At 39.2% G+C, this 22,347-nt stretch overlaps 33 non-coding genes across 33 annotated transcripts; all 33 read left to right on the top strand.

Annotated features, from left to right (window-relative positions):
- Positions 1 to 283: 283 nt before the first annotated feature.
- On the top strand, positions 284 to 395 carry trnal-caa (transfer RNA leucine (anticodon CAA)). Its single transcript has 2 exons — positions 284 to 321; positions 350 to 395. It is a non-coding gene; the product is annotated as a tRNA-Leu (tRNA).
- A 546-nt stretch (positions 396 to 941) lies between these two features.
- On the top strand, positions 942 to 1,053 carry trnal-caa (transfer RNA leucine (anticodon CAA)). The gene is made up of 2 exons: positions 942 to 979; positions 1,008 to 1,053. It is a non-coding gene; the product is annotated as a tRNA-Leu (tRNA).
- Positions 1,054 to 1,721: 668 nt separating this feature from the next.
- On the top strand, positions 1,722 to 1,833 carry trnal-caa (transfer RNA leucine (anticodon CAA)). The gene is made up of 2 exons: positions 1,722 to 1,759; positions 1,788 to 1,833. It is a non-coding gene; the product is annotated as a tRNA-Leu (tRNA).
- A 546-nt stretch (positions 1,834 to 2,379) lies between these two features.
- Positions 2,380 to 2,491, top strand: trnal-caa (transfer RNA leucine (anticodon CAA)). Its single transcript has 2 exons — positions 2,380 to 2,417; positions 2,446 to 2,491. It is a non-coding gene; the product is annotated as a tRNA-Leu (tRNA).
- A 546-nt stretch (positions 2,492 to 3,037) lies between these two features.
- trnal-caa (transfer RNA leucine (anticodon CAA)) lies at positions 3,038 to 3,149 on the top strand. Its single transcript has 2 exons — positions 3,038 to 3,075; positions 3,104 to 3,149. It is a non-coding gene; the product is annotated as a tRNA-Leu (tRNA).
- A 546-nt stretch (positions 3,150 to 3,695) lies between these two features.
- On the top strand, positions 3,696 to 3,807 carry trnal-caa (transfer RNA leucine (anticodon CAA)). The gene is made up of 2 exons: positions 3,696 to 3,733; positions 3,762 to 3,807. It is a non-coding gene; the product is annotated as a tRNA-Leu (tRNA).
- A 546-nt stretch (positions 3,808 to 4,353) lies between these two features.
- Positions 4,354 to 4,465, top strand: trnal-caa (transfer RNA leucine (anticodon CAA)). The gene is made up of 2 exons: positions 4,354 to 4,391; positions 4,420 to 4,465. It is a non-coding gene; the product is annotated as a tRNA-Leu (tRNA).
- A 546-nt stretch (positions 4,466 to 5,011) lies between these two features.
- Positions 5,012 to 5,123, top strand: trnal-caa (transfer RNA leucine (anticodon CAA)). Its single transcript has 2 exons — positions 5,012 to 5,049; positions 5,078 to 5,123. It is a non-coding gene; the product is annotated as a tRNA-Leu (tRNA).
- Positions 5,124 to 5,670: 547 nt separating this feature from the next.
- Positions 5,671 to 5,782, top strand: trnal-caa (transfer RNA leucine (anticodon CAA)). The gene is made up of 2 exons: positions 5,671 to 5,708; positions 5,737 to 5,782. It is a non-coding gene; the product is annotated as a tRNA-Leu (tRNA).
- Positions 5,783 to 6,328: 546 nt separating this feature from the next.
- trnal-caa (transfer RNA leucine (anticodon CAA)) lies at positions 6,329 to 6,440 on the top strand. The gene is made up of 2 exons: positions 6,329 to 6,366; positions 6,395 to 6,440. It is a non-coding gene; the product is annotated as a tRNA-Leu (tRNA).
- Positions 6,441 to 6,986: 546 nt separating this feature from the next.
- trnal-caa (transfer RNA leucine (anticodon CAA)) lies at positions 6,987 to 7,098 on the top strand. Its single transcript has 2 exons — positions 6,987 to 7,024; positions 7,053 to 7,098. It is a non-coding gene; the product is annotated as a tRNA-Leu (tRNA).
- Positions 7,099 to 7,644: 546 nt separating this feature from the next.
- On the top strand, positions 7,645 to 7,756 carry trnal-caa (transfer RNA leucine (anticodon CAA)). Its single transcript has 2 exons — positions 7,645 to 7,682; positions 7,711 to 7,756. It is a non-coding gene; the product is annotated as a tRNA-Leu (tRNA).
- Positions 7,757 to 8,302: 546 nt separating this feature from the next.
- On the top strand, positions 8,303 to 8,414 carry trnal-caa (transfer RNA leucine (anticodon CAA)). Its single transcript has 2 exons — positions 8,303 to 8,340; positions 8,369 to 8,414. It is a non-coding gene; the product is annotated as a tRNA-Leu (tRNA).
- Positions 8,415 to 8,960: 546 nt separating this feature from the next.
- Positions 8,961 to 9,072, top strand: trnal-caa (transfer RNA leucine (anticodon CAA)). Its single transcript has 2 exons — positions 8,961 to 8,998; positions 9,027 to 9,072. It is a non-coding gene; the product is annotated as a tRNA-Leu (tRNA).
- A 546-nt stretch (positions 9,073 to 9,618) lies between these two features.
- On the top strand, positions 9,619 to 9,730 carry trnal-caa (transfer RNA leucine (anticodon CAA)). The gene is made up of 2 exons: positions 9,619 to 9,656; positions 9,685 to 9,730. It is a non-coding gene; the product is annotated as a tRNA-Leu (tRNA).
- A 546-nt stretch (positions 9,731 to 10,276) lies between these two features.
- On the top strand, positions 10,277 to 10,388 carry trnal-caa (transfer RNA leucine (anticodon CAA)). Its single transcript has 2 exons — positions 10,277 to 10,314; positions 10,343 to 10,388. It is a non-coding gene; the product is annotated as a tRNA-Leu (tRNA).
- A 668-nt stretch (positions 10,389 to 11,056) lies between these two features.
- Positions 11,057 to 11,168, top strand: trnal-caa (transfer RNA leucine (anticodon CAA)). Its single transcript has 2 exons — positions 11,057 to 11,094; positions 11,123 to 11,168. It is a non-coding gene; the product is annotated as a tRNA-Leu (tRNA).
- A 546-nt stretch (positions 11,169 to 11,714) lies between these two features.
- On the top strand, positions 11,715 to 11,826 carry trnal-caa (transfer RNA leucine (anticodon CAA)). The gene is made up of 2 exons: positions 11,715 to 11,752; positions 11,781 to 11,826. It is a non-coding gene; the product is annotated as a tRNA-Leu (tRNA).
- Positions 11,827 to 12,372: 546 nt separating this feature from the next.
- trnal-caa (transfer RNA leucine (anticodon CAA)) lies at positions 12,373 to 12,484 on the top strand. Its single transcript has 2 exons — positions 12,373 to 12,410; positions 12,439 to 12,484. It is a non-coding gene; the product is annotated as a tRNA-Leu (tRNA).
- Positions 12,485 to 13,030: 546 nt separating this feature from the next.
- Positions 13,031 to 13,142, top strand: trnal-caa (transfer RNA leucine (anticodon CAA)). The gene is made up of 2 exons: positions 13,031 to 13,068; positions 13,097 to 13,142. It is a non-coding gene; the product is annotated as a tRNA-Leu (tRNA).
- Positions 13,143 to 13,688: 546 nt separating this feature from the next.
- On the top strand, positions 13,689 to 13,800 carry trnal-caa (transfer RNA leucine (anticodon CAA)). The gene is made up of 2 exons: positions 13,689 to 13,726; positions 13,755 to 13,800. It is a non-coding gene; the product is annotated as a tRNA-Leu (tRNA).
- A 546-nt stretch (positions 13,801 to 14,346) lies between these two features.
- On the top strand, positions 14,347 to 14,458 carry trnal-caa (transfer RNA leucine (anticodon CAA)). The gene is made up of 2 exons: positions 14,347 to 14,384; positions 14,413 to 14,458. It is a non-coding gene; the product is annotated as a tRNA-Leu (tRNA).
- Positions 14,459 to 15,004: 546 nt separating this feature from the next.
- On the top strand, positions 15,005 to 15,116 carry trnal-caa (transfer RNA leucine (anticodon CAA)). Its single transcript has 2 exons — positions 15,005 to 15,042; positions 15,071 to 15,116. It is a non-coding gene; the product is annotated as a tRNA-Leu (tRNA).
- Positions 15,117 to 15,662: 546 nt separating this feature from the next.
- On the top strand, positions 15,663 to 15,774 carry trnal-caa (transfer RNA leucine (anticodon CAA)). Its single transcript has 2 exons — positions 15,663 to 15,700; positions 15,729 to 15,774. It is a non-coding gene; the product is annotated as a tRNA-Leu (tRNA).
- Positions 15,775 to 16,320: 546 nt separating this feature from the next.
- Positions 16,321 to 16,432, top strand: trnal-caa (transfer RNA leucine (anticodon CAA)). Its single transcript has 2 exons — positions 16,321 to 16,358; positions 16,387 to 16,432. It is a non-coding gene; the product is annotated as a tRNA-Leu (tRNA).
- A 546-nt stretch (positions 16,433 to 16,978) lies between these two features.
- Positions 16,979 to 17,090, top strand: trnal-caa (transfer RNA leucine (anticodon CAA)). Its single transcript has 2 exons — positions 16,979 to 17,016; positions 17,045 to 17,090. It is a non-coding gene; the product is annotated as a tRNA-Leu (tRNA).
- Positions 17,091 to 17,758: 668 nt separating this feature from the next.
- trnal-caa (transfer RNA leucine (anticodon CAA)) lies at positions 17,759 to 17,870 on the top strand. The gene is made up of 2 exons: positions 17,759 to 17,796; positions 17,825 to 17,870. It is a non-coding gene; the product is annotated as a tRNA-Leu (tRNA).
- Positions 17,871 to 18,416: 546 nt separating this feature from the next.
- On the top strand, positions 18,417 to 18,528 carry trnal-caa (transfer RNA leucine (anticodon CAA)). The gene is made up of 2 exons: positions 18,417 to 18,454; positions 18,483 to 18,528. It is a non-coding gene; the product is annotated as a tRNA-Leu (tRNA).
- A 546-nt stretch (positions 18,529 to 19,074) lies between these two features.
- Positions 19,075 to 19,186, top strand: trnal-caa (transfer RNA leucine (anticodon CAA)). Its single transcript has 2 exons — positions 19,075 to 19,112; positions 19,141 to 19,186. It is a non-coding gene; the product is annotated as a tRNA-Leu (tRNA).
- A 546-nt stretch (positions 19,187 to 19,732) lies between these two features.
- trnal-caa (transfer RNA leucine (anticodon CAA)) lies at positions 19,733 to 19,844 on the top strand. The gene is made up of 2 exons: positions 19,733 to 19,770; positions 19,799 to 19,844. It is a non-coding gene; the product is annotated as a tRNA-Leu (tRNA).
- Positions 19,845 to 20,512: 668 nt separating this feature from the next.
- On the top strand, positions 20,513 to 20,624 carry trnal-caa (transfer RNA leucine (anticodon CAA)). Its single transcript has 2 exons — positions 20,513 to 20,550; positions 20,579 to 20,624. It is a non-coding gene; the product is annotated as a tRNA-Leu (tRNA).
- Positions 20,625 to 21,170: 546 nt separating this feature from the next.
- trnal-caa (transfer RNA leucine (anticodon CAA)) lies at positions 21,171 to 21,282 on the top strand. The gene is made up of 2 exons: positions 21,171 to 21,208; positions 21,237 to 21,282. It is a non-coding gene; the product is annotated as a tRNA-Leu (tRNA).
- Positions 21,283 to 21,828: 546 nt separating this feature from the next.
- trnal-caa (transfer RNA leucine (anticodon CAA)) lies at positions 21,829 to 21,940 on the top strand. Its single transcript has 2 exons — positions 21,829 to 21,866; positions 21,895 to 21,940. It is a non-coding gene; the product is annotated as a tRNA-Leu (tRNA).
- Positions 21,941 to 22,347: the final 407 nt, after the last annotated feature.

Here is a 22,347-nt window from a genome sequence, read left to right as displayed (position 1 = left end):
TGGGAATTGCACTTCAGTTATTTGGGTGAATATGTCAAAAAGGCACAGTGCTCCAAGGCGCCAAACTCAAGAATTTTCACCCCTCTCAGTTGCTGAGTTTTCTGATACCCCAATGGAGGTGCGGGATCTACTCACACTTCTGACAAATGCTCTTTTGGAATGACTAGACTAGAAATAGAAATGGAATTAATTATGAGACAACAAATAATATATTTTACATCCTTTATTATGCCATCTGAACAACTTCACTGATAGAATTGCACCTCAACTACTTGCAGAATATGTCAGAATGGCCGAGTGGTCTAAGGCGCCAGACTCAAGACACATCCCCCTTCTCAGTTGCTGAGGTTTCTGGTCTCCAAATGGAGGCGTGGGTTCAAATCCCACTTCTGACAATGGATCTTTTGAAGTCAGCTGACTTGGAATCAACGTTTAGAGAGTAAATTCTACAGTTTGGACACTTTACTTAGCCTCTAACCAACTCTAGTGATGAAACTGTCCTTTCCAGCCTCCAAATGTAGCCTTGGGTTCAAATCTGACTTCTGACAAAGACTCTTTTTTAGTGAGCAGACTAGAAATACAATTGTAACTAATTATGAGACAATCAAAAATATATATATTTGGATCCTTTATTTTTTCCATCTGACCAACTTCACTGTGGGAATTGCACTTCAGTTATTTGGGTGAATATGTCAAAAAGGCACAGTGCTCCAAGGCGCCAAACTCAAGAATTTTCACCCCTCTCAGTTGCTGAGTTTTCTGATACCCCAATGGAGGTGCGGGATCTACTCACACTTCTGACAAATGCTCTTTTGGAATGACTAGACTAGAAATAGAAATGGAATTAATTATGAGACAACAAATAATATATTTTACATCCTTTATTATGCCATCTGAACAACTTCACTGATAGAATTGCACCTCAACTACTTGCAGAATATGTCAGAATGGCCGAGTGGTCTAAGGCGCCAGACTCAAGACACATCCCCCTTCTCAGTTGCTGAGGTTTCTGGTCTCCAAATGGAGGCGTGGGTTCAAATCCCACTTCTGACAATGTATCTTTTGAAGTCAACTGACTTGGAATCAACGTTTAGAGAGTAAATTCTACAGTTTGGACACTTTGCTTCGCTTCTAACCAGCTCTAGTGATAAAACTGTCCTTTCCAGCCTCCAAATGTAGCCTTGGGTTCAAATCGGACTTCTGACAAAGACTCTTTTGTAGTGAGCAGACTAGAAATATAATTGTAACTAATTATGAGACAATCAAAAATATATATATTTGGATCCTTTATTTTTTCCATCTGACCAACTTCACTGTGAGAATTGCACTTCAGTTATTTGGGTGAATATGTCAAAAAGGCACAGTGCTCCAAGGCGCCAAACTCAAGAATTTTCACCCTTCTCAGTTGCTGAGTTTTCTGATTCCCCAATGGAGGTGCGGGATCTACTCACACTTCTGACAAATGCTCTTTTGGAATGACTAGACTAGAAATAGAAATGGAATTAATTATGAGACAACAAATAATATATTTTACATCCTTTATTATGACATCTGAAGAACTTCACTGATAGAATTTCACCTCAACTATTTGCGGAATATGACTAGACTAGAAATAGAAATGGAATTAATTATGAGAAAACAAATAATATATTTTACATCCTTTATTATGACATCTGAAGAACTTCACTGATAGAATTTCACCTCAACTATTTGCGTAATATGTCAGAATGGCCGAGTGGTCTAAGGCGCCAGACTCAAGACACATCCCCCTTCTCAGTTGCTGAGGTTTCTGGTCTCCAAATGGAGGCGTGGGTTCAAATCCCACTTCTGACAATGGTTCTTTTGAAGTCAACTGACTTGCAATCAACGTTTAGAGATTTAATTCTACAGTTTGGACACTTTCCTTTGCTTCTAACCAGCTCTAGTGATAAAACTGTCCTTTCCAGCCTCCAAATGTAGCCTTGGATTCAAATCGGACTTCTGACAAAGACTCTTTTGTAGTGAGCAGACTAGAAATACAATTTTAACTAATTATGAGACAATCAAAAATATATATATTTGGATCCTTTATTTTTTCCATCTGACCAACTTCACTGTGAGAATTGCACTTCAGTTATTTGGGTGAATATGTCAAAAAGGCACAGTGCTCCAAGGCGCCAAACTCAAGAATTTTCACCCCTCTCACTTGCTGAGTTTTCTGATTCCCCAATGGAGGTGCGGGATCTACTCACACTTCTGACAAATGCTCTTTTGGAATGACTAGACTAGAAATAGAAATGGAATTAATTATGAGACAACAAATAATATATTTTACATCCTTTATTATGCCATCTGAACAACTTCACTGATAGAATTGCACCTCAACTACTTGCTGAATGTGTCAGAATCGCCGAGTGGTCTAAGGCGCCAGACTCAAGACACATCCCCCTTCTCAGTTGCTGAGGTTTCTGGTCTCCAAATGGAGGCGTGGGTTCAAATCCCACTTCTGACAGTGGTTCTTTTGAAGTCAACTGACTTGCAATCAATGTTTAGAGATTTAATTCTACAGTTTGGACACTTTGCTTCGCTTCTAACCAGCTCTAGTGATAAAACTGTCCTTTCCAGCCTCCAAATGTAGCCTTGGGTTCAAATCTGACTTCTGACAAAGACTCTTTTGTAGTGAGCAGACTAGAAATATAATTGTAACTAATTATGAGACAATCAAAAATATATATATTTGGATCCTTTATTTTTTCCATCTGACCAACTTCACTGTGGGAATTGCACTTCAGTTATTTGGGTGAATATGTCAAAAAGGCACAGTGCTCCAAGGCGCCAAACTCAAGAATTTTCACCCCTCTCAGTTGCTGAGTTTTCTGATTCCCCAATGGAGGTGCGGGATCTACTCACACTTCTGACAAATGCTCTTTTGGAATGACTAGACTAGAAATAGAAATGGAATTAATTATGAGACAACAAATAATATATTTTACATCCTTTATTATGCCATCTGAACAACTTCACTGATAGAATTGCACCTCAACTACTTGCAGAATATGTCAGAATGGCCGAGTGGTCTAAGGCGCCAGACTCAAGACACATCCCCCTTCTCAGTTGCTGAGGTTTCTGGTCTCCAAATGGAGGCGTGGGTTCAAATCCCACTTCTGACAATGGATCTTTTGAAGTCAGCTGACTTGGAATCAACGTTTAGAGAGTAAATTCTACAGTTTGGACACTTTACTTAGCCTCTAACCAACTCTAGTGATGAAACTGTCCTTTCCAGCCTCCAAATGTAGCCTTGGGTTCAAATCTGACTTCTGACAAAGACTCTTTTTTAGTGAGCAGACTAGAAATACAATTGTAACTAATTATGAGACAATCAAAAATATATATATTTGGATCCTTTATTTTTTCCATCTGACCAACTTCACTGTGGGAATTGCACTTCAGTTATTTGGGTGAATATGTCAAAAAGGCACAGTGCTCCAAGGCGCCAAACTGAAGAATTTTCACCCCTCTCAGTTGCTGAGTTTTCTGATACCCCAATGGAGGTGCGGGATCTACTCACACTTCTGACAAATGCTCTTTTGGAATGACTAGACTAGAAATAGAAATGGAATTAATTATGAGACAACAAATAATATATTTTACATCCTTTATTATGCCATCTGAACAACTTCACTGATAGAATTGCACCTCAACTACTTGCAGAATATGTCAGAATGGCCGAGTGGTCTAAGGCGCCAGACTCAAGACACATCCCCCTTCTCAGTTGCTGAGGTTTCTGGTCTCCAAATGGAGGCGTGGGTTCAAATCCCACTTCTGACAATGGATCTTTTGAAGTCAGCTGACTTGGAATCAACGTTTAGAGAGTAAATTCTACAGTTTGGACACTTTACTTAGCCTCTAACCAACTCTAGTGATGAAACTGTCCTTTCCAGCCTCCAAATGTAGCCTTGGGTTCAAATCTGACTTCTGACAAAGACTCTTTTTTAGTGAGCAGACTAGAAATACAATTGTAACTAATTATGAGACAATCAAAAATATATATATTTGGATCCTTTATTTTTTCCATCTGACCAACTTCACTGTGGGAATTGCACTTCAGTTATTTGGGTGAATATGTCAAAAAGGCGCAGTGCTCCAAGGCGCCAAACTCAAGAATTTTCACCCCTCTCAGTTGCTGAGTTTTCTGATACCCCAATGGAGGTGCGGGATCTACTCACACTTCTGACAAATGCTCTTTTGGAATGACTAGACTAGAAATAGAAATGGAATTAATTATGAGACAACAAATAATATATTTTACATCCTTTATTATGCCATCTGAACAACTTCACTGATAGAATTGCACCTCAACTACTTGCAGAATATGTCAGAATGGCCGAGTGGTCTAAGGCGCCAGACTCAAGACACATCCCCCTTCTCAGTTGTTGAGGTTTCTGGTCTCCAAATGGAGGCGTGGGTTCAAATCCCACTTCTGACAATGGATCTTTTGAAGTCAGCTGACTTGGAATCAACGTTTAGAGAGTAAATTCTACAGTTTGGACACTTTACTTAGCCTCTAACCAACTCTAGTGATGAAACTGTCCTTTCCAGCCTCCAAATGTAGCCTTGGGTTCAAATCTGACTTCTGACAAAGACTCTTTTTTAGTGAGCAGACTAGAAATACAATTGTAACTAATTATGAGACAATCAAAAATATATATATTTGGATCCTTTATTTTTTCCATCTGACCAACTTCACTGTGGGAATTGCACTTCAGTTATTTGGGTGAATATGTCAAAAAGGCACAGTGCTCCAAGGCGCCAAACTCAAGAATTTTCACCCCTCTCAGTTGCTGAGTTTTCTGATACCCCAATGGAGGTGCGGGATCTACTCACACTTCTGACAAATGCTCTTTTGGAATGACTAGACTAGAAATAGAAATGGAATTAATTATGAGACAACAAATAATATATTTTACATCCTTTATTATGCCATCTGAACAACTTCACTGATAGAATTGCACCTCAACTACTTGCAGAATATGTCAGAATGGCCGAGTGGTCTAAGGCGCCAGACTCAAGACACATCCCCCTTCTCAGTTGCTGAGGTTTCTGGTCTCCAAATGGAGGCGTGGGTTCAAATCCCTCTTCTGACAATGGATCTTTTGAAGTCAGCTGACTTGGAATCAACGTTTAGAGAGTAAATTCTACAGTTTGGACACTTTACTTAGCCTCTAACCAACTCTAGTGATGAAACTGTCCTTTCCAGCCTCCAAATGTAGCCTTGGGTTCAAATCTGACTTCTGACAAAGACTCTTTTTTAGTGAGCAGACTAGAAAATACAATTGTAACTAATTATGAGACAATCAAAAATATATATATTTGGATCCTTTATTTTTTCCATCTGACCAACTTCACTGTGGGAATTGCACTTCAGTTATTTGGGTGAATATGTCAAAAAGGCACAGTGCTCCAAGGCGCCAAACTCAAGAATTTTCACCCCTCTCAGTTGCTGAGTTTTCTGATACCCCAATGGAGGTGCGGGATCTACTCACACTTCTGACAAATGCTCTTTTGGAATGACTAGACTAGAAATAGAAATGGAATTAATTATGAGACAACAAATAATATATTTTACATCCTTTATTATGCCATCTGAACAACTTCACTGATAGAATTGCACCTCAACTACTTGCAGAATATGTCAGAATGGCCGAGTGGTCTAAGGCGCCAGACTCAAGACACATCCCCCTTCTCAGTTGCTGAGGTTTCTGGTCTCCAAATGGAGGCGTGGGTTCAAATCCCACTTCTGACAATGGATCTTTTGAAGTCAACTGACTTGGAATCAACGTTTAGAGAGTAAATTCTACAGTTTGGACACTTTGCTTCGCTTCTAACCAGCTCTAGTGATAAAACTGTCCTTTCCAGCCTCCAAATGTAGCCTTGGGTTCAAATCGGACTTCTGACAAAGACTCTTTTGTAGTGAGCAGACTAGAAATATAATTGTAACTAATTATGAGACAATCAAAAATATATATATTTGGATCCTTTATTTTTTCCATCTGACCAACTTCACTGTGGGAATTGCACTTCAGTTATTTGGGTGAATATGTCAAAAAGGCACAGTGCTCCAAGGCGCCAAACTCAAGAATTTTCACCCCTCTCAGTTGCTGAGTTTTCTGATTCCCCAATGGAGGTGCGGGATCTACTCACACTTCTGACAAATGCTCTTTTGGAATGACTAGACTAGAAATAGAAATGGAATTAATTATGAGACAACAAATAATATATTTTACATCCTTTATTATGCCATCTGAACAACTTCACTGATAGAATTGCACCTCAACTACTTGCAGAATATGTCAGAATGGCCGAGTGGTCTAAGGCGCCAGACTCAAGACACATCCCCCTTCTCAGTTGCTGAGGTTTCTGGTCTCCAAATGGAGGCGTGGGTTCAAATCCCACTTCTGACAATGGTTCTTTTGAAGTCAACTGACTTGCAATCAACGTTTAGAGATTTAATTCTACAGTTTGGACACTTTCCTTTGCTTCTAACCAGCTCTAGTGATAAAACTGTCCTTTCCAGCCTCCAAATGTAGCCTTGGATTCAAATCGGACTTCTGACAAAGACTCTTTTGTAGTGAGCAGACTAGAAATACAATTTTAACTAATTATGAGACAATCAAAAATATATATATTTGGATCCTTTATTTTTTCCATCTGACCAACTTCACTGTGAGAATTGCACTTCAGTTATTTGGGTGAATATGTCAAAAAGGCACAGTGCTCCAAGGCGCCAAACTCAAGAATTTTCACCCCTCTCACTTGCTGAGTTTTCTGATTCCCCAATGGAGGTGCGGGATCTACTCACACTTCTGACAAATGCTCTTTTGGAATGACTAGACTAGAAATAGAAATGGAATTAATTATGAGACAACAAATAATATATTTTACATCCTTTATTATGCCATCTGAACAACTTCACTGATAGAATTGCACCTCAACTACTTGCTGAATGTGTCAGAATCGCCGAGTGGTCTAAGGCGCCAGACTCAAGACACATCCCCCTTCTCAGTTGCTGAGGTTTCTGGTCTCCAAATGGAGGCGTGGGTTCAAATCCCACTTCTGACAGTGGTTCTTTTGAAGTCAACTGACTTGCAATCAATGTTTAGAGATTTAATTCTACAGTTTGGACACTTTGCTTCGCTTCTAACCAGCTCTAGTGATAAAACTGTCCTTTCCAGCCTCCAAATGTAGCCTTGGGTTCAAATCTGACTTCTGACAAAGACTCTTTTGTAGTGAGCAGACTAGAAATATAATTGTAACTAATTATGAGACAATCAAAAATATATATATTTGGATCCTTTATTTTTTCCATCTGACCAACTTCACTGTGGGAATTGCACTTCAGTTATTTGGGTGAATATGTCAAAAAGGCACAGTGCTCCAAGGCGCCAAACTCAAGAATTTTCACCCCTCTCAGTTGCTGAGTTTTCTGATTCCCCAATGGAGGTGCGGGATCTACTCACACTTCTGACAAATGCTCTTTTGGAATGACTAGACTAGAAATAGAAATGGAATTAATTATGAGACAACAAATAATATATTTTACATCCTTTATTATGCCATCTGAACAACTTCACTGATAGAATTGCACCTCAACTACTTGCAGAATATGTCAGAATGGCCGATTGGTCTAAGGCGCCAGACTCAAGACACATCCCCCTTCTCAGTTGCTGAGGTTTCTGGTCTCCAAATGGAGGCGTGGGTTCAAATCCCACTTCTGACAATGGATCTTTTGAAGTCAGCTGACTTGGAATCAACGTTTAGAGAGTAAATTCTACAGTTTGGACACTTTACTTAGCCTCTAACCAACTCTAGTGATGAAACTGTCCTTTCCAGCCTCCAAATGTAGCCTTGGGTTCAAATCTGACTTCTGACAAAGACTCTTTTTTAGTGAGCAGACTAGAAATACAATTGTAACTAATTATGAGACAATCAAAAATATATATATTTGGATCCTTTATTTTTTCCATCTGACCAACTTCACTGTGGGAATTGCACTTCAGTTATTTGGGTGAATATGTCAAAAAGGCACAGTGCTCCAAGGCGCCAAACTGAAGAATTTTCACCCCTCTCAGTTGCTGAGTTTTCTGATACCCCAATGGAGGTGCGGGATCTACTCACACTTCTGACAAATGCTCTTTTGGAATGACTAGACTAGAAATAGAAATGGAATTAATTATGAGACAACAAATAATATATTTTACATCCTTTAGTATGCCATCTGAACAACTTCACTGATAGAATTGCACCTCAACTACTTGCAGAATATGTCAGAATGGCCGAGTGGTCTAAGGCGCCAGACTCAAGACACATCCCCCTTCTCAGTTGCTGAGGTTTCTGGTCTCCAAATGGAGGCGTGGGTTCAAATCCCACTTCTGACAATGGATCTTTTGAAGTCAGCTGACTTGGAATCAACGTTTAGAGAGTAAATTCTACAGTTTGGACACTTTACTTAGCCTCTAACCAACTCTAGTGATGAAACTGTCCTTTCCAGCCTCCAAATGTAGCCTTGGGTTCAAATCTGACTTCTGACAGAGACTCTTTTTTAGTGAGCAGACTAGAAATACAATTGTAACTAATTATGAGACAATCAAAAATATATATATTTGGATCCTTTATTTTTTCCATCTGACCAACTTCACTGTGGGAATTGCACTTCAGTTATTTGGGTGAATATGTCAAAAAGGCGCAGTGCTCCAAGGCGCCAAACTCAAGAATTTTCACCCCTCTCAGTTGCTGAGTTTTCTGATACCCCAATGGAGGTGCGGGATCTACTCACACTTCTGACAAATGCTCTTTTGGAATGACTAGACTAGAAATAGAAATGGAATTAATTATGAGACAACAAATAATATATTTTACATCCTTTATTATGCCATCTGAACAACTTCACTGATAGAATTGCACCTCAACTACTTGAAGAATATGTCAGAATGGCCGAGTGGTCTAAGGCGCCAGACTCAAGACACATCCCCCTTCTCAGTTGCTGAGGTTTCTGGTCTCCAAATGGAGGCGTGGGTTCAAATCCCACTTCTGACAATGGATCTTTTGAAGTCAGCTGACTTGGAATCAACGTTTAGAGAGTAAATTCTACAGTTTGGACACTTTACTTAGCCTCTAACCAACTCTAGTGATGAAACTGTCCTTTCCAGCCTCCAAATGTAGCCTTGGGTTCAAATCTGACTTCTGACAAAGACTCTTTTTTAGTGAGCAGACTAGAAATACAATTGTAACTAATTATGAGACAATCAAAAATATATATATTTGGATCCTTTATTTTTTCCATCTGACCAACTTCACTGTGGGAATTGCACTTCAGTTATTTGGGTGAATATGTCAAAAAGGCACAGTGCTCCAAGGCGCCAAACTCAAGAATTTTCACCCCTCTCAGTTGCTGAGTTTTCTGATACCCCAATGGAGGTGCGGGATCTACTCACACTTCTGACAAATGCTCTTTTGGAATGACTAGACTAGAAATAGAAATGGAATTAATTATGAGACAACAAATAATATATTTTACATCCTTTATTATGCCATCTGAACAACTTCACTGATAGAATTGCACCTCAACTACTTGCAGAATATGTCAGAATGGCCGAGTGGTCTAAGGCGCCAGACTCAAGACACATCCCCCTTCTCAGTTGCTGAGGTTTCTGGTCTCCAAATGGAGGCGTGGGTTCAAATCCCACTTCTGACAATGGATCTTTTGAAGTCAGCTGACTTGGAATCAACGTTTAGAGAGTAAATTCTACAGTTTGGACACTTTACTTAGCCTCTAACCAACTCTAGTGATGAAACTGTCCTTTCCAGCCTCCAAATGTAGCCTTGGGTTCAAATCTGACTTCTGACAAAGACTCTTTTTTAGTGAGCAGACTAGAAATACAATTGTAACTAATTATGAGACAATCAAAAATATATATATTTGGATCCTTTATTTTTTCCATCTGACCAACTTCACTGTGGGAATTGCACTTCAGTTATTTGGGTGAATATGTCAAAAAGGCACAGTGCTCCAAGGCGCCAAACTCAAGAATTTTCACCCCTCTCAGTTGCTGAGTTTTCTGATACCCCAATGGAGGTGCGGGATCTACTCACACTTCTGACAAATGCTCTTTTGGAATGACTAGACTAGAAATAGAAATGGAATTAATTATGAGACAACAAATAATATATTTTACATCCTTTATTATGCCATCTGAACAACTTCACTGATAGAATTGCACCTCAACTACTTGCAGAATATGTCAGAATGGCCGAGTGGTCTAAGGCGCCAGACTCAAGACACATCCCCCTTCTCAGTTGCTGAGGTTTCTGGTCTCCAAATGGAGGCGTGGGTTCAAATCCCACTTCTGACAATGGATCTTTTGAAGTCAACTGACTTGGAATCAACGTTTAGAGAGTAAATTCTACAGTTTGGACACTTTGCTTCGCTTCTAACCAGCTCTAGTGATAAAACTGTCCTTTCCAGCCTCCAAATGTAGCCTTGGGTTCAAATCGGACTTCTGACAAAGACTCTTTTGTAGTGAGCAGACTAGAAATATAATTGTAACTAATTATGAGACAATCAAAAATATATATATTTGGATCCTTTATTTTTTCCATCTGACCAACTTCACTGTGAGAATTGCACTTCAGTTATTTGGGTGAATATGTCAAAAAGGCACAGTGCTCCAAGGCGCCAAACTCAAGAATTTTCACCCTTCTCAGTTGCTGAGTTTTCTGATTCCCCAATGGAGGTGCGGGATCTACTCACACTTCTGACAAATGTTCTTTTGGAATGACTAGACTAGAAATAGAAATGGAATTAATTATGAGACAACAAATAATATATTTTACATCCTTTATTATGACATCTGAAGAACTTCACTGATAGAATTTCACCTCAACTATTTGCGGAATATGACTAGACTAGAAATAGAAATGGAATTAATTATGAGAAAACAAATAATATATTTTACATCCTTTATTATGACATCTGAAGAACTTCACTGATAGAATTTCACCTCAACTTTTTGCGGAATATGTCAGAATGGCCGAGTGGTCTAAGGCGCCAGACTCAAGACACATCCCCCTTCTCAGTTGCTGAGGTTTCTGGTCTCCAAATGGAGGCGTGGGTTCAAATCCCACTTCTGACAATGGTTCTTTTGAAGTCAACTGACTTGCAATCAACGTTTAGAGATTTAATTCTACAGTTTGGACACTTTCCTTCGCTTCTAACCAGCTCTAGTGATAAAACTGTCCTTTCCAGCCTCCAAATGTAGCCTTGGATTCAAATCGGACTTCTGACAAAGACTCTTTTGTAGTGAGCAGACTAGAAATACAATTGTAACTAATTATGAGACAATCAAAAATATATATATTTGGATCCTTTATTTTTTCCATCTGACCAACTTCACTGTGAGAATTGCACTTCAGTTATTTGGGTGAATATGTCAAAAAGGCACAGTGCTCCAAGGCGCCAAACTCAAGAATTTTCACCCCTCTCAGTTGCTGAGTTTTCTGATTCCCCAATGGAGGTGCGGGATCTACTCACACTTCTGACAAATGCTCTTTTGGAATGACTAGACTAGAAATAGAAATGGAATTAATTATGAGACAACAAATAATATATTTTACATCCTTTATTATGCCATCTGAACAACTTCACTGATAGAATTGCACCTCAACTACTTGCAGAATATGTCAGAATGGCCGAGTGGTCTAAGGCGCCAGACTCAAGACACATCCCCCTTCTCAGTTGCTGAGGTTTCTGGTCTCCAAATGGAGGCGTGGGTTCAAATCCCACTTCTGACAATGGATCTTTTGAAGTCAACTGACTTGGAATCAACGTTTAGAGAGTAAATTCTACAGTTTGGACACTTTGCTTCGCTTCTAACCAGCTCTAGTGATAAAACTGTCCTTTCCAGCCTCCAAATGTAGCCTTGGATTCAAATCGGACTTCTGACAAAGACTCTTTTGTAGTGAGCAGACTAGAAATACAATTGTAACTAATTATGAGACAATCAAAAATATATATATTTGGATCCTTTATTTTTTCCATCTGACCAACTTCACTGTGAGAATTGCACTTCAGTTATTTGGGTGAATATGTCAAAAAGGCACAGTGCTCCAAGGCGCCAAACTCAAGAATTTTCACCCCTCTCAGTTGCTGAGTTTTCTGATTCCCCAATGGAGGTGCGGGATCTACTCACACTTCTGACAAATGCTCTTTTGGAATGACTAGACTAGAAATAGAAATGGAATTAATTATGAGACAACAAATAATATATTTTACATCCTTTATTATGACATCTGAAGAACTTCACTGATAGAATTTCACCTCAACTATTTGCGGAATATGTCAGAATGGCCGAGTGGTCTAAGGCGCCAGACTCAAGACACATCCCCCTTCTCAGTTGCTGAGGTTTCTGGTCTCCAAATGGAGGTGTGGGTTCAAATTCCACTTCTGACAATGGTTCTTTTGAAGTCAACTGACTTGCAATCAACGTTTAGAGATTTAATTCTACAGTTTGGACACTTTCCTTCGCTTCTAACCAACTCTAGTGATAAAACTGTCCTTTCCAGCCTCCAAATGTAGCCTTGGATTCAAATCGGACTTCTGACAAAGACTCTTTTGTAGTGAGCAGACTAGAAATACAATTGTAACTAATTATGAGACAATCAAAAATATATATATTTGGATCCTTTATTTTTTCCATCTGACCAACTTCACTGTGAGAATTGCACTTCAGTTATTTGGGTGAATATGTCAAAAAGGCACAGTGCTCCAAGGCGCCAAACTCAAGAATTTTCACCCCTCTCACTTGCTGAGTTTTCTGATTCCCCAATGGAGGTGCGGGATCTACTCACACTTCTGACAAATGCTCTTTTGGAATGACTAGACTAGAAATAGAAATGGAATTAATTATGAGACAACAAATAATATATTTTACATCCTTTATTATGCCATCTGAACAACTTCACTGATAGAATTGCATCTCAATTACTTGTAGAATATGTCAGAATGGCCGAGTGGTCTAAGGCGCCAGACTCAAGACACATCCCCCTTCTCAGTTGCTGAGGTTTCTGGTCTCCAAATGGAGGCGTGGGTTCAAATCCCACTTCTGACAATGGATCTTTTGAAGTCAGCTGACTTGGAATCAACGTTTAGAGAGTAAATTCTACAGTTTGGACACTTTACTTAGCCTCTAACCAACTCTAGTGATGAAACTGTCCTTTCCAGCCTCCAAATGTAGCCTTGGGTTCAAATCTGACTTCTGACAAAGACTCTTTTTTAGTGAGCAGACTAGAAATACAATTGTAACTAATTATGAGACAATCAAAAATATATATATTTGGATCCTTTATTTTTTCCATCTGACCAACTTCACTGTGAGAATTGCACTTCAGTTATTTGGGTGAATATGTCAAAAAGGCACAGTGCTCCAAGGCGCCAAACTCAAGAATTTTCACCCCTCTCAGTTGCTGAGTTTTCTGATTCCCCAATGGAGGTGCGGGATCTACTCACACTTCTGACAAATGCTCTTTTGGAATGACTAGACTAGAAATAGAAATGGAATTAATTATGAGACAACAAATAATATATTTTACATCCTTTATTATGACATCTGAAGAACTTCACTGATAGAATTTCACCTCAACTATTTGCAGAATATGTCAGAATGGCCGAGTGGTCTAAGGCGCCAGGCTCAAGACACATTCCCCTTCTCAGTTGCTGAGGTTTCTGGTCTCCAAATGGAGGCGTGGGTTCAAATCCCACTTCTGACAATGGTTCTTTTGAAGTCAACTGACTTGCAATCAACGTTTAGAGATTTAATTCTACAGTTTGGACACTTTCCTTCGCTTCTAACCAGCTCTAGTGATAAAACTGTCCTTTCCAGCCTCCAAATGTAGCCTTGGATTCAAATCGGACTTCTGACAAAGACTCTTTTGTAGTGAGCAGACTAGAAATACAATTGTAACTAATTAGGAGACAATCAAAAATATATATATTTGGATCCTTTATTTTTTCCATCTGACCAACTTCACTGTGAGAATTGCACTTCAGTTATTTGGGTGAATATGTCAAAAAGGCACAGGGCTCCAAGGCGCCAAACTCAAGAATTTTCACCCCTCTCAGTTGCTGAGTTTTCTGATTCCCCAATGGAGGTGCGGGATCTACTCACACTTCTGACAAATGCTCTTTTGGAATGACTAGACTAGAAATAGAAATGGAATTAATTATGAGACAACAAATAATATATTTTACATCCTTTATTATGCCATCTGAACAACTTCACTGATAGAATTGCATCTCAATTACTTGTAGAATATGTCAGAATGGCCGAGTGGTCTAAGGCGCCAGACTCAAGACACATCCCCCTTCTCAGTTGCTGAGGTTTCTGGTCTCCAAATGGAGGCGTGGGTTCAAATCCCACTTCTGACAATGGATCTTTTGAAGTCAGCTGACTTGGAATCAACGTTTAGAGAGTAAATTCTACAGTTTGGACACTTTACTTAGCCTCTAACCAACTCTAGTGATGAAACTGTCCTTTCCAGCCTCCAAATGTAGCCTTGGGTTCAAATCTGACTTCTGACAAAGACTCTTTTGTAGTGAGCAGACTAGAAATACAATTGTAACTAATTATGAGACAATCAAAAATATATATATTTGGATCCTTTATTTTTTCCATCTGACCAACTTCACTGTGAGAATTGCACTTCAGTTATTTGGGTGAATATGTCAAAAAGGCACAGTGCTCCAAGGCGCCAAACTCAAGAATTTTCACCCCTCTCAGTTGCTGAGTTTTCTGATTCCCCAATGGAGGTGCGGGATCTACTCACACTTCTGACAAATGCTCTTTTGGAATGACTAGACTAGAAATAGAAATGGAATTAATTATGAGAAAACAAATAATATATTTTACATCCTTTATTATGACATCTGAAGAACTTCACTGATAGAATTTCACCTCAACTATTTGCGGAATGTGTCAGAATGGCCGAGTGGTCTAAGGCGCCAGACTCAAGACACATCCCCCTTCTCAGTTGCTGAGGTTTCTGGTCTCCAAATGGAGGCGTGCGTTCAAATCTCACTTCTGACAATGGTTCTTTTGAAGTCAACTGACTTGCAATCAACGTTTAGAGATTTAATTCTACAGTTTGGACACTTTCCTTTGCTTCTAACCAGCTCTAGTGATAAAACTGTCCTTTCCAGCCTCCAAATGTAGCCTTGGATTCAAATCGGACTTCTGACAAAGACTCTTTTGTAGTGAGCAGACTAGAAATACAATTGTAACTAATTATGAGACAATCAAAAATATATATATTTGGATCCTTTATTTTTTCCATCTGACCAACTTCACTGTGAGAATTGCACTTCAGTTATTTGGGTGAATATGTCAAAAAGGCACAGTGCTCCAAGGCGCCAAACTCAAGAATTTTCACCCCTCTCAGTTGCTGAGTTTTCTGATTCCCCAATGGAGGTGCGGGATCTACTCACACTTCTGACAAATGCTCTTTTGGAATGACTAGACTAGAAATAGAAATGGAATTAATTATGAGACAACAAATAATATATTTTACATCCTTTATTATGCCATCTGAACAACTTCACTGATAGAATTGCACCTCAACTACTTGCTGAATGTGTCAGAATCGCCGAGTGGTCTAAGGCGCCAGACTCAAGACACATCCCCCTTCTCAGTTGCTGAGGTTTCTGGTCTCCAAATGGAGGCGTGGGTTCAAATCCCACTTCTGACAGTGGTTCTTTTGAAGTCAACTGACTTGCAATCAATGTTTAGAGATTTAATTCTACAGTTTGGACACTTTGCTTCGCTTCTAACCAGCTCTAGTGATAAAACTGTCCTTTCCAGCCTCCAAATGTAGCCTTGGGTTCAAATCTGACTTCTGACAAAGACTCTTTTGTAGTGAGCAGACTAGAAATATAATTGTAACTAATTATGAGACAATCAAAAATATATATATTTGGATCCTTTATTTTTTCCATCTGACCAACTTCACTGTGAGAATTGCACTTCAGTTATTTGGGTGAATATGTCAAAAAGGCACAGTGCTCCAAGGCGCCAAACTCAAGAATTTTCACCCCTCTCAGTTGCTGAGTTTTCTGATTCCCCAATGGAGGTGCGGGATCTACTCACACTTCTGACAAATGCTCTTTTGGAATGACTAGACTAGAAATAGAAATGGAATTAATTATGAGACAACAAATAATATATTTTACATCCTTTATTATGCCATCTGAACAACTTCACTGATAGAATTGCATCTCAATTACTTGTAGAATATGTCAGAATGGCCGAGTGGTCTAAGGCGCCAGACTCAAGACACATCCCCCTTCTCAGTTGCTGAGGTTTCTGGTCTCCAAATGGAGGCGTGGGTTCAAATCCCACTTCTGACAATGGATCTTTTGAAGTCAGCTGACTTGGAATCAACGTTTAGAGAGTAAATTCTACAGTTTGGACACTTTACTTAGCCTCTAACCAACTCTAGTGATGAAACTGTCCTTTCCAGCCTCCAAATGTAGCCTTGGGTTCAAATCTGACTTCTGACAAAGACTCTTTTTTAGTGAGCAGACTAGAAATACAATTGTAACTAATTATGAGACAATCAAAAATATATATATTTGGATCCTTTATTTTTTCCATCTGACCAACTTCACTGTGGGAATTGCACTTCAGTTATTTGGGTGAATATGTCAAAAAGGCACAGTGCTCCAAGGCGCCAAACTCAAGAATTTTCACCCCTCTCAGTTGCTGAGTTTTCTGATACCCCAATGGAGGTGCGGGATCTACTCACACTTCTGACAAATGCTCTTTTGGAATGACTAGACTAGAAATAGAAATGGAATTAATTATGAGACAACAAATAATATATTTTACATCCTTTATTATGCCATCTGAACAACTTCACTGATAGAATTGCACCTCAACTACTTGCAGAATATGTCAGAATGGCCGAGTGGTCTAAGGCGCCAGACTCAAGACACATCCCCCTTCTCAGTTGCTGAGGTTTCTGGTCTCCAAATGGAGGCGTGGGTTCAAATCCCACTTCTGACAATGGATCTTTTGAAGTCAACTGACTTGGAATCAACGTTTAGAGAGTAAATTCTACAGTTTGGACACTTTGCTTCGCTTCTAACCAGCTCTAGTGATAAAACTGTCCTTTCCAGCCTCCAAATGTAGCCTTGGGTTCAAATCGGACTTCTGACAAAGACTCTTTTGTAGTGAGCAGACTAGAAATATAATTGTAACTAATTATGAGACAATCAAAAATATATATATTTGGATCCTTTATTTTTTCCATCTGACCAACTTCACTGTGAGAATTGCACTTCAGTTATTTGGGTGAATATGTCAAAAAGGCACAGTGCTCCAAGGCGCCAAACTCAAGAATTTTCACCCTTCTCAGTTGCTGAGTTTTCTGATTCCCCAATGGAGGTGCGGGATCTACTCACACTTCTGACAAATGTTCTTTTGGAATGACTAGACTAGAAATAGAAATGGAATTAATTATGAGACAACAAATAATATATTTTACATCCTTTATTATGACATCTGAAGAACTTCACTGATAGAATTTCACCTCAACTATTTGCGGAATATGACTAGACTAGAAATAGAAATGGAATTAATTATGAGAAAACAAATAATATATTTTACATCCTTTATTATGACATCTGAAGAACTTCACTGATAGAATTTCACCTCAACTATTTGCGGAATATGTCAGAATGGCCGAGTGGTCTAAGGCGCCAGACTCAAGACACATCCCCCTTCTCAGTTGCTGAGGTTTCTGGTCTCCAAATGGAGGCGTGGGTTCAAATCCCACTTCTGACAATGGTTCTTTTGAAGTCAACTGACTTGCAATCAACGTTTAGAGATTTAATTCTACAGTTTGGACACTTTCCTTCGCTTCTAACCAGCTCTAGTGATAAAACTGTCCTTTCCAGCCTCCAAATGTAGCCTTGGATTCAAATCGGACTTCTGACAAAGACTCTTTTGTAGTGAGCAGACTAGAAATACAATTGTAACTAATTATGAGACAATCAAAAATATATATATTTGGATCCTTTATTTTTTCCATCTGACCAACTTCACTGTGAGAATTGCACTTCAGTTATTTGGGTGAATATGTCAAAAAGGCACAGTGCTCCAAGGCGCCAAACTCAAGAATTTTCACCCCTCTCAGTTGCTGAGTTTTCTGATTCCCCAATGGAGGTGCGGGATCTACTCACACTTCTGACAAATGCTCTTTTGGAATGACTAGACTAGAAATAGAAATGGAATTAATTATGAGACAACAAATAATATATTTTACATCCTTTATTATGCCATCTGAACAACTTCACTGATAGAATTGCACCTCAACTACTTGCAGAATATGTCAGAATGGCCGAGTGGTCTAAGGCGCCAGACTCAAGACACATCCCCCTTCTCAGTTGCTGAGGTTTCTGGTCTCCAAATGGAGGCGTGGGTTCAAATCCCACTTCTGACAATGGATCTTTTGAAGTCAACTGACTTGGAATCAACGTTTAGAGAGTAAATTCTACAGTTTGGACACTTTGCTTCGCTTCTAACCAGCTCTAGTGATAAAACTGTCCTTTCCAGCCTCCAAATGTAGCCTTGGATTCAAATCGGACTTCTGACAAAGACTCTTTTGTAGTGAGCAGACTAGAAATACAATTGTAACTAATTATGAGACAATCAAAAATATATATATTTGGATCCTTTATTTTTTCCATCTGACCAACTTCACTGTGAGAATTGCACTTCAGTTATTTGGGTGAATATGTCAAAAAGGCACAGTGCTCCAAGGCGCCAAACTCAAGAATTTTCACCCCTCTCAGTTGCTGAGTTTTCTGATTCCCCAATGGAGGTGCGGGATCTACTCACACTTCTGACAAATGCTCTTTTGGAATGACTAGACTAGAAATAGAAATGGAATTAATTATGAGACAACAAATAATATATTTTACATCCTTTATTATGACATCTGAAGAACTTCACTGATAGAATTTCACCTCAACTATTTGCGGAATATGTCAGAATGGCCGAGTGGTCTAAGGCGCCAGACTCAAGACACATCCCCCTTCTCAGTTGCTGAGGTTTCTGGTCTCCAAATGGAGGTGTGGGTTCAAATTCCACTTCTGACAATGGTTCTTTTGAAGTCAACTGACTTGCAATCAACGTTTAGAGATTTAATTCTACAGTTTGGACACTTTCCTTCGCTTCTAACCAACTCTAGTGATAAAACTGTCCTTTCCAGCCTCCAAATGTAGCCTTGGATTCAAATCGGACTTCTGACAAAGACTCTTTTGTAGTGAGCAGACTAGAAATACAATTGTAACTAATTATGAGACAATCAAAAATATATATATTTGGATCCTTTATTTTTTCCATCTGACCAACTTCACTGTGAGAATTGCACTTCAGTTATTTGGGTGAATATGTCAAAAAGGCACAGTGCTCCAAGGCGCCAAACTCAAGAATTTTCACCCCTCTCACTTGCTGAGTTTTCTGATTCCCCAATGGAGGTGCGGGATCTACTCACACTTCTGACAAATGCTCTTTTGGAATGACTAGACTAGAAATAGAAATGGAATTAATTATGAGACAACAAATAATATATTTTACATCCTTTATTATGCCATCTGAACAACTTCACTGATAGAATTGCATCTCAATTACTTGTAGAATATGTCAGAATGGCCGAGTGGTCTAAGGCGCCAGACTCAAGACACATCCCCCTTCTCAGTTGCTGAGGTTTCTGGTCTCCAAATGGAGGCGTGGGTTCAAATCCCACTTCTGACAATGGATCTTTTGAAGTCAGCTGACTTGGAATCAACGTTTAGAGAGTAAATTCTACAGTTTGGACACTTTACTTAGCCTCTAACCAACTCTAGTGATGAAACTGTCCTTTCCAGCCTCCAAATGTAGCCTTGGGTTCAAATCTGACTTCTGACAAAGACTCTTTTTTAGTGAGCAGACTAGAAATACAATTGTAACTAATTATGAGACAATCAAAAATATATATATTTGGATCCTTTATTTTTTCCATCTGACCAACTTCACTGTGAGAATTGCACTTCAGTTATTTGGGTGAATATGTCAAAAAGGCACAGTGCTCCAAGGCGCCAAACTCAAGAATTTTCACCCCTCTCAGTTGCTGAGTTTTCTGATTCCCCAATGGAGGTGCGGGATCTACTCACACTTCTGACAAATGCTCTTTTGGAATGACTAGACTAGAAATAGAAATGGAATTAATTATGAGACAACAAATAATATATTTTACATCCTTTATTATGACATCTGAAGAACTTCACTGATAGAATTTCACCTCAACTATTTGCGGAATATGACTAGACTAGAAATAGAAATGGAATTAATTATGAGAAAACAAATAATATATTTTACATCCTTTATTATGACATCTGAAGAACTTCACTGATAGAATTTCACCTCAACTATTTGCGGAATATGTCAGAATGGCCGAGTGGTCTAAGGCGCCAGACTCAAGACACATCCCCCTTCTCAGTTGCTGAGGTTTCTGGTCTCCAAATGGAGGCGTGGGTTCAAATCCCACTTCTGACAATGGTTCTTTTGAAGTCAACTGACTTGCAATCAACGTTTAGAGATTTAATTCTACAGTTTGGACACTTTCCTTCGCTTCTAACCAGCTCTAGTGATAAAACTGTCCTTTCCAGCCTCCAAATGTAGCCTTGGATTCAAATCGGACTTCTGACAAAGACTCTTTTGTAGTGAGCAGACTAGAAATACAATTGTAACTAATTATGAGACAATCAAAAATATATATATTTGGATCCTTTATTTTTTCCATCTGACCAACTTCACTGTGAGAATTGCACTTCAGTTATTTGGGTGAATATGTCAAAAAGGCACAGTGCTCCAAGGCGCCAAACTCAAGAATTTTCACCCCTCTCAGTTGCTGAGTTTTCTGATTCCCCAATGGAGGTGCGGGATCTACTCACACTTCTGACAAATGCTCTTTTGGAATGACTAGACTAGAAATAGAAATGGAATTAATTATGAGACAACAAATAATATATTTTACATCCTTTATTATGCCATCTGAACAACTTCACTGATAGAATTGCACCTCAACTACTTGCAGAATATGTCAGAATGGCCGAGTGGTCTAAGGCGCCAGACTCAAGACACATCCCCCTTCTCAGTTGCTGAGGTTTCTGGTCTCCAAATGGAGGCGTGGGTTCAAATCCCACTTCTGACAATGGATCTTTTGAAGTCAACTGACTTGGAATCAACGTTTAGAGAGTAAATTCTACAGTTTGGACACTTTGCTTCGCTTCTAACCAGCTCTAGTGATAAAACTGTCCTTTCCAGCCTCCAAATGTAGCCTTGGATTCAAATCGGACTTCTGACAAAGACTCTTTTGTAGTGAGCAGACTAGAAATACAATTGTAACTAATTATGAGACAATCAAAAATATATATATTTGGATCCTTTATTTTTTCCATCTGACCAACTTCACTGTGAGAATTGCACTTCAGTTATTTGGGTGAATATGTCAAAAAGGCACAGTGCTCCAAGGCGCCAAACTCAAGAATTTTCACCCCTCTCAGTTGCTGAGTTTTCTGATTCCCCAATGGAGGTGCGGGATCTACTCACACTTCTGACAAATGCTCTTTTGGAATGACTAGACTAGAAATAGAAATGGAATTAATTATGAGACAACAAATAATATATTTTACATCCTTTATTATGACATCTGAAGAACTTCACTGATAGAATTTCACCTCAACTATTTGCGGAATATGTCAGAATGGCCGAGTGGTCTAAGGCGCCAGACTCAAGACACATCCCCCTTCTCAGTTGCTGAGGTTTCTGGTCTCCAAATGGAGGTGTGGGTTCAAATTCCACTTCTGACAATGGTTCTTTTGAAGTCAACTGACTTGCAATCAACGTTTAGAGATTTAATTCTACAGTTTGGACACTTTCCTTCGCTTCTAACCAACTCTAGTGATAAAACTGTCCTTTCCAGCCTCCAAATGTAGCCTTGGATTCAAATCGGACTTCTGACAAAGACTCTTTTGTAGTGAGCAGACTAGAAATACAATTGTAACTAATTATGAGACAATCAAAAATATATATATTTGGATCCTTTATTTTTTCCATCTGACCAACTTCACTGTGAGAATTGCACTTCAGTTATTTGGGTGAATATGTCAAAAAGGCACAGTGCTCCAAGGCGCCAAACTCAAGAATTTTCACCCCTCTCACTTGCTGAGTTTTCTGATTCCCCAATGGAGGTGCGGGATCTACTCACACTTCTGAC

The sequence above is a fragment of the Carassius gibelio genome, chromosome A20 (genome assembly GCF_023724105.1).
Source record: "Carassius gibelio isolate Cgi1373 ecotype wild population from Czech Republic chromosome A20, carGib1.2-hapl.c, whole genome shotgun sequence".
Classification (NCBI taxonomy): domain Eukaryota; kingdom Metazoa; phylum Chordata; class Actinopteri; order Cypriniformes; family Cyprinidae; genus Carassius; species Carassius gibelio.
The sequence above is the reverse complement of the archived record's forward strand: the minus strand, read 5'-3'. Positions and strand labels throughout refer to the sequence as shown.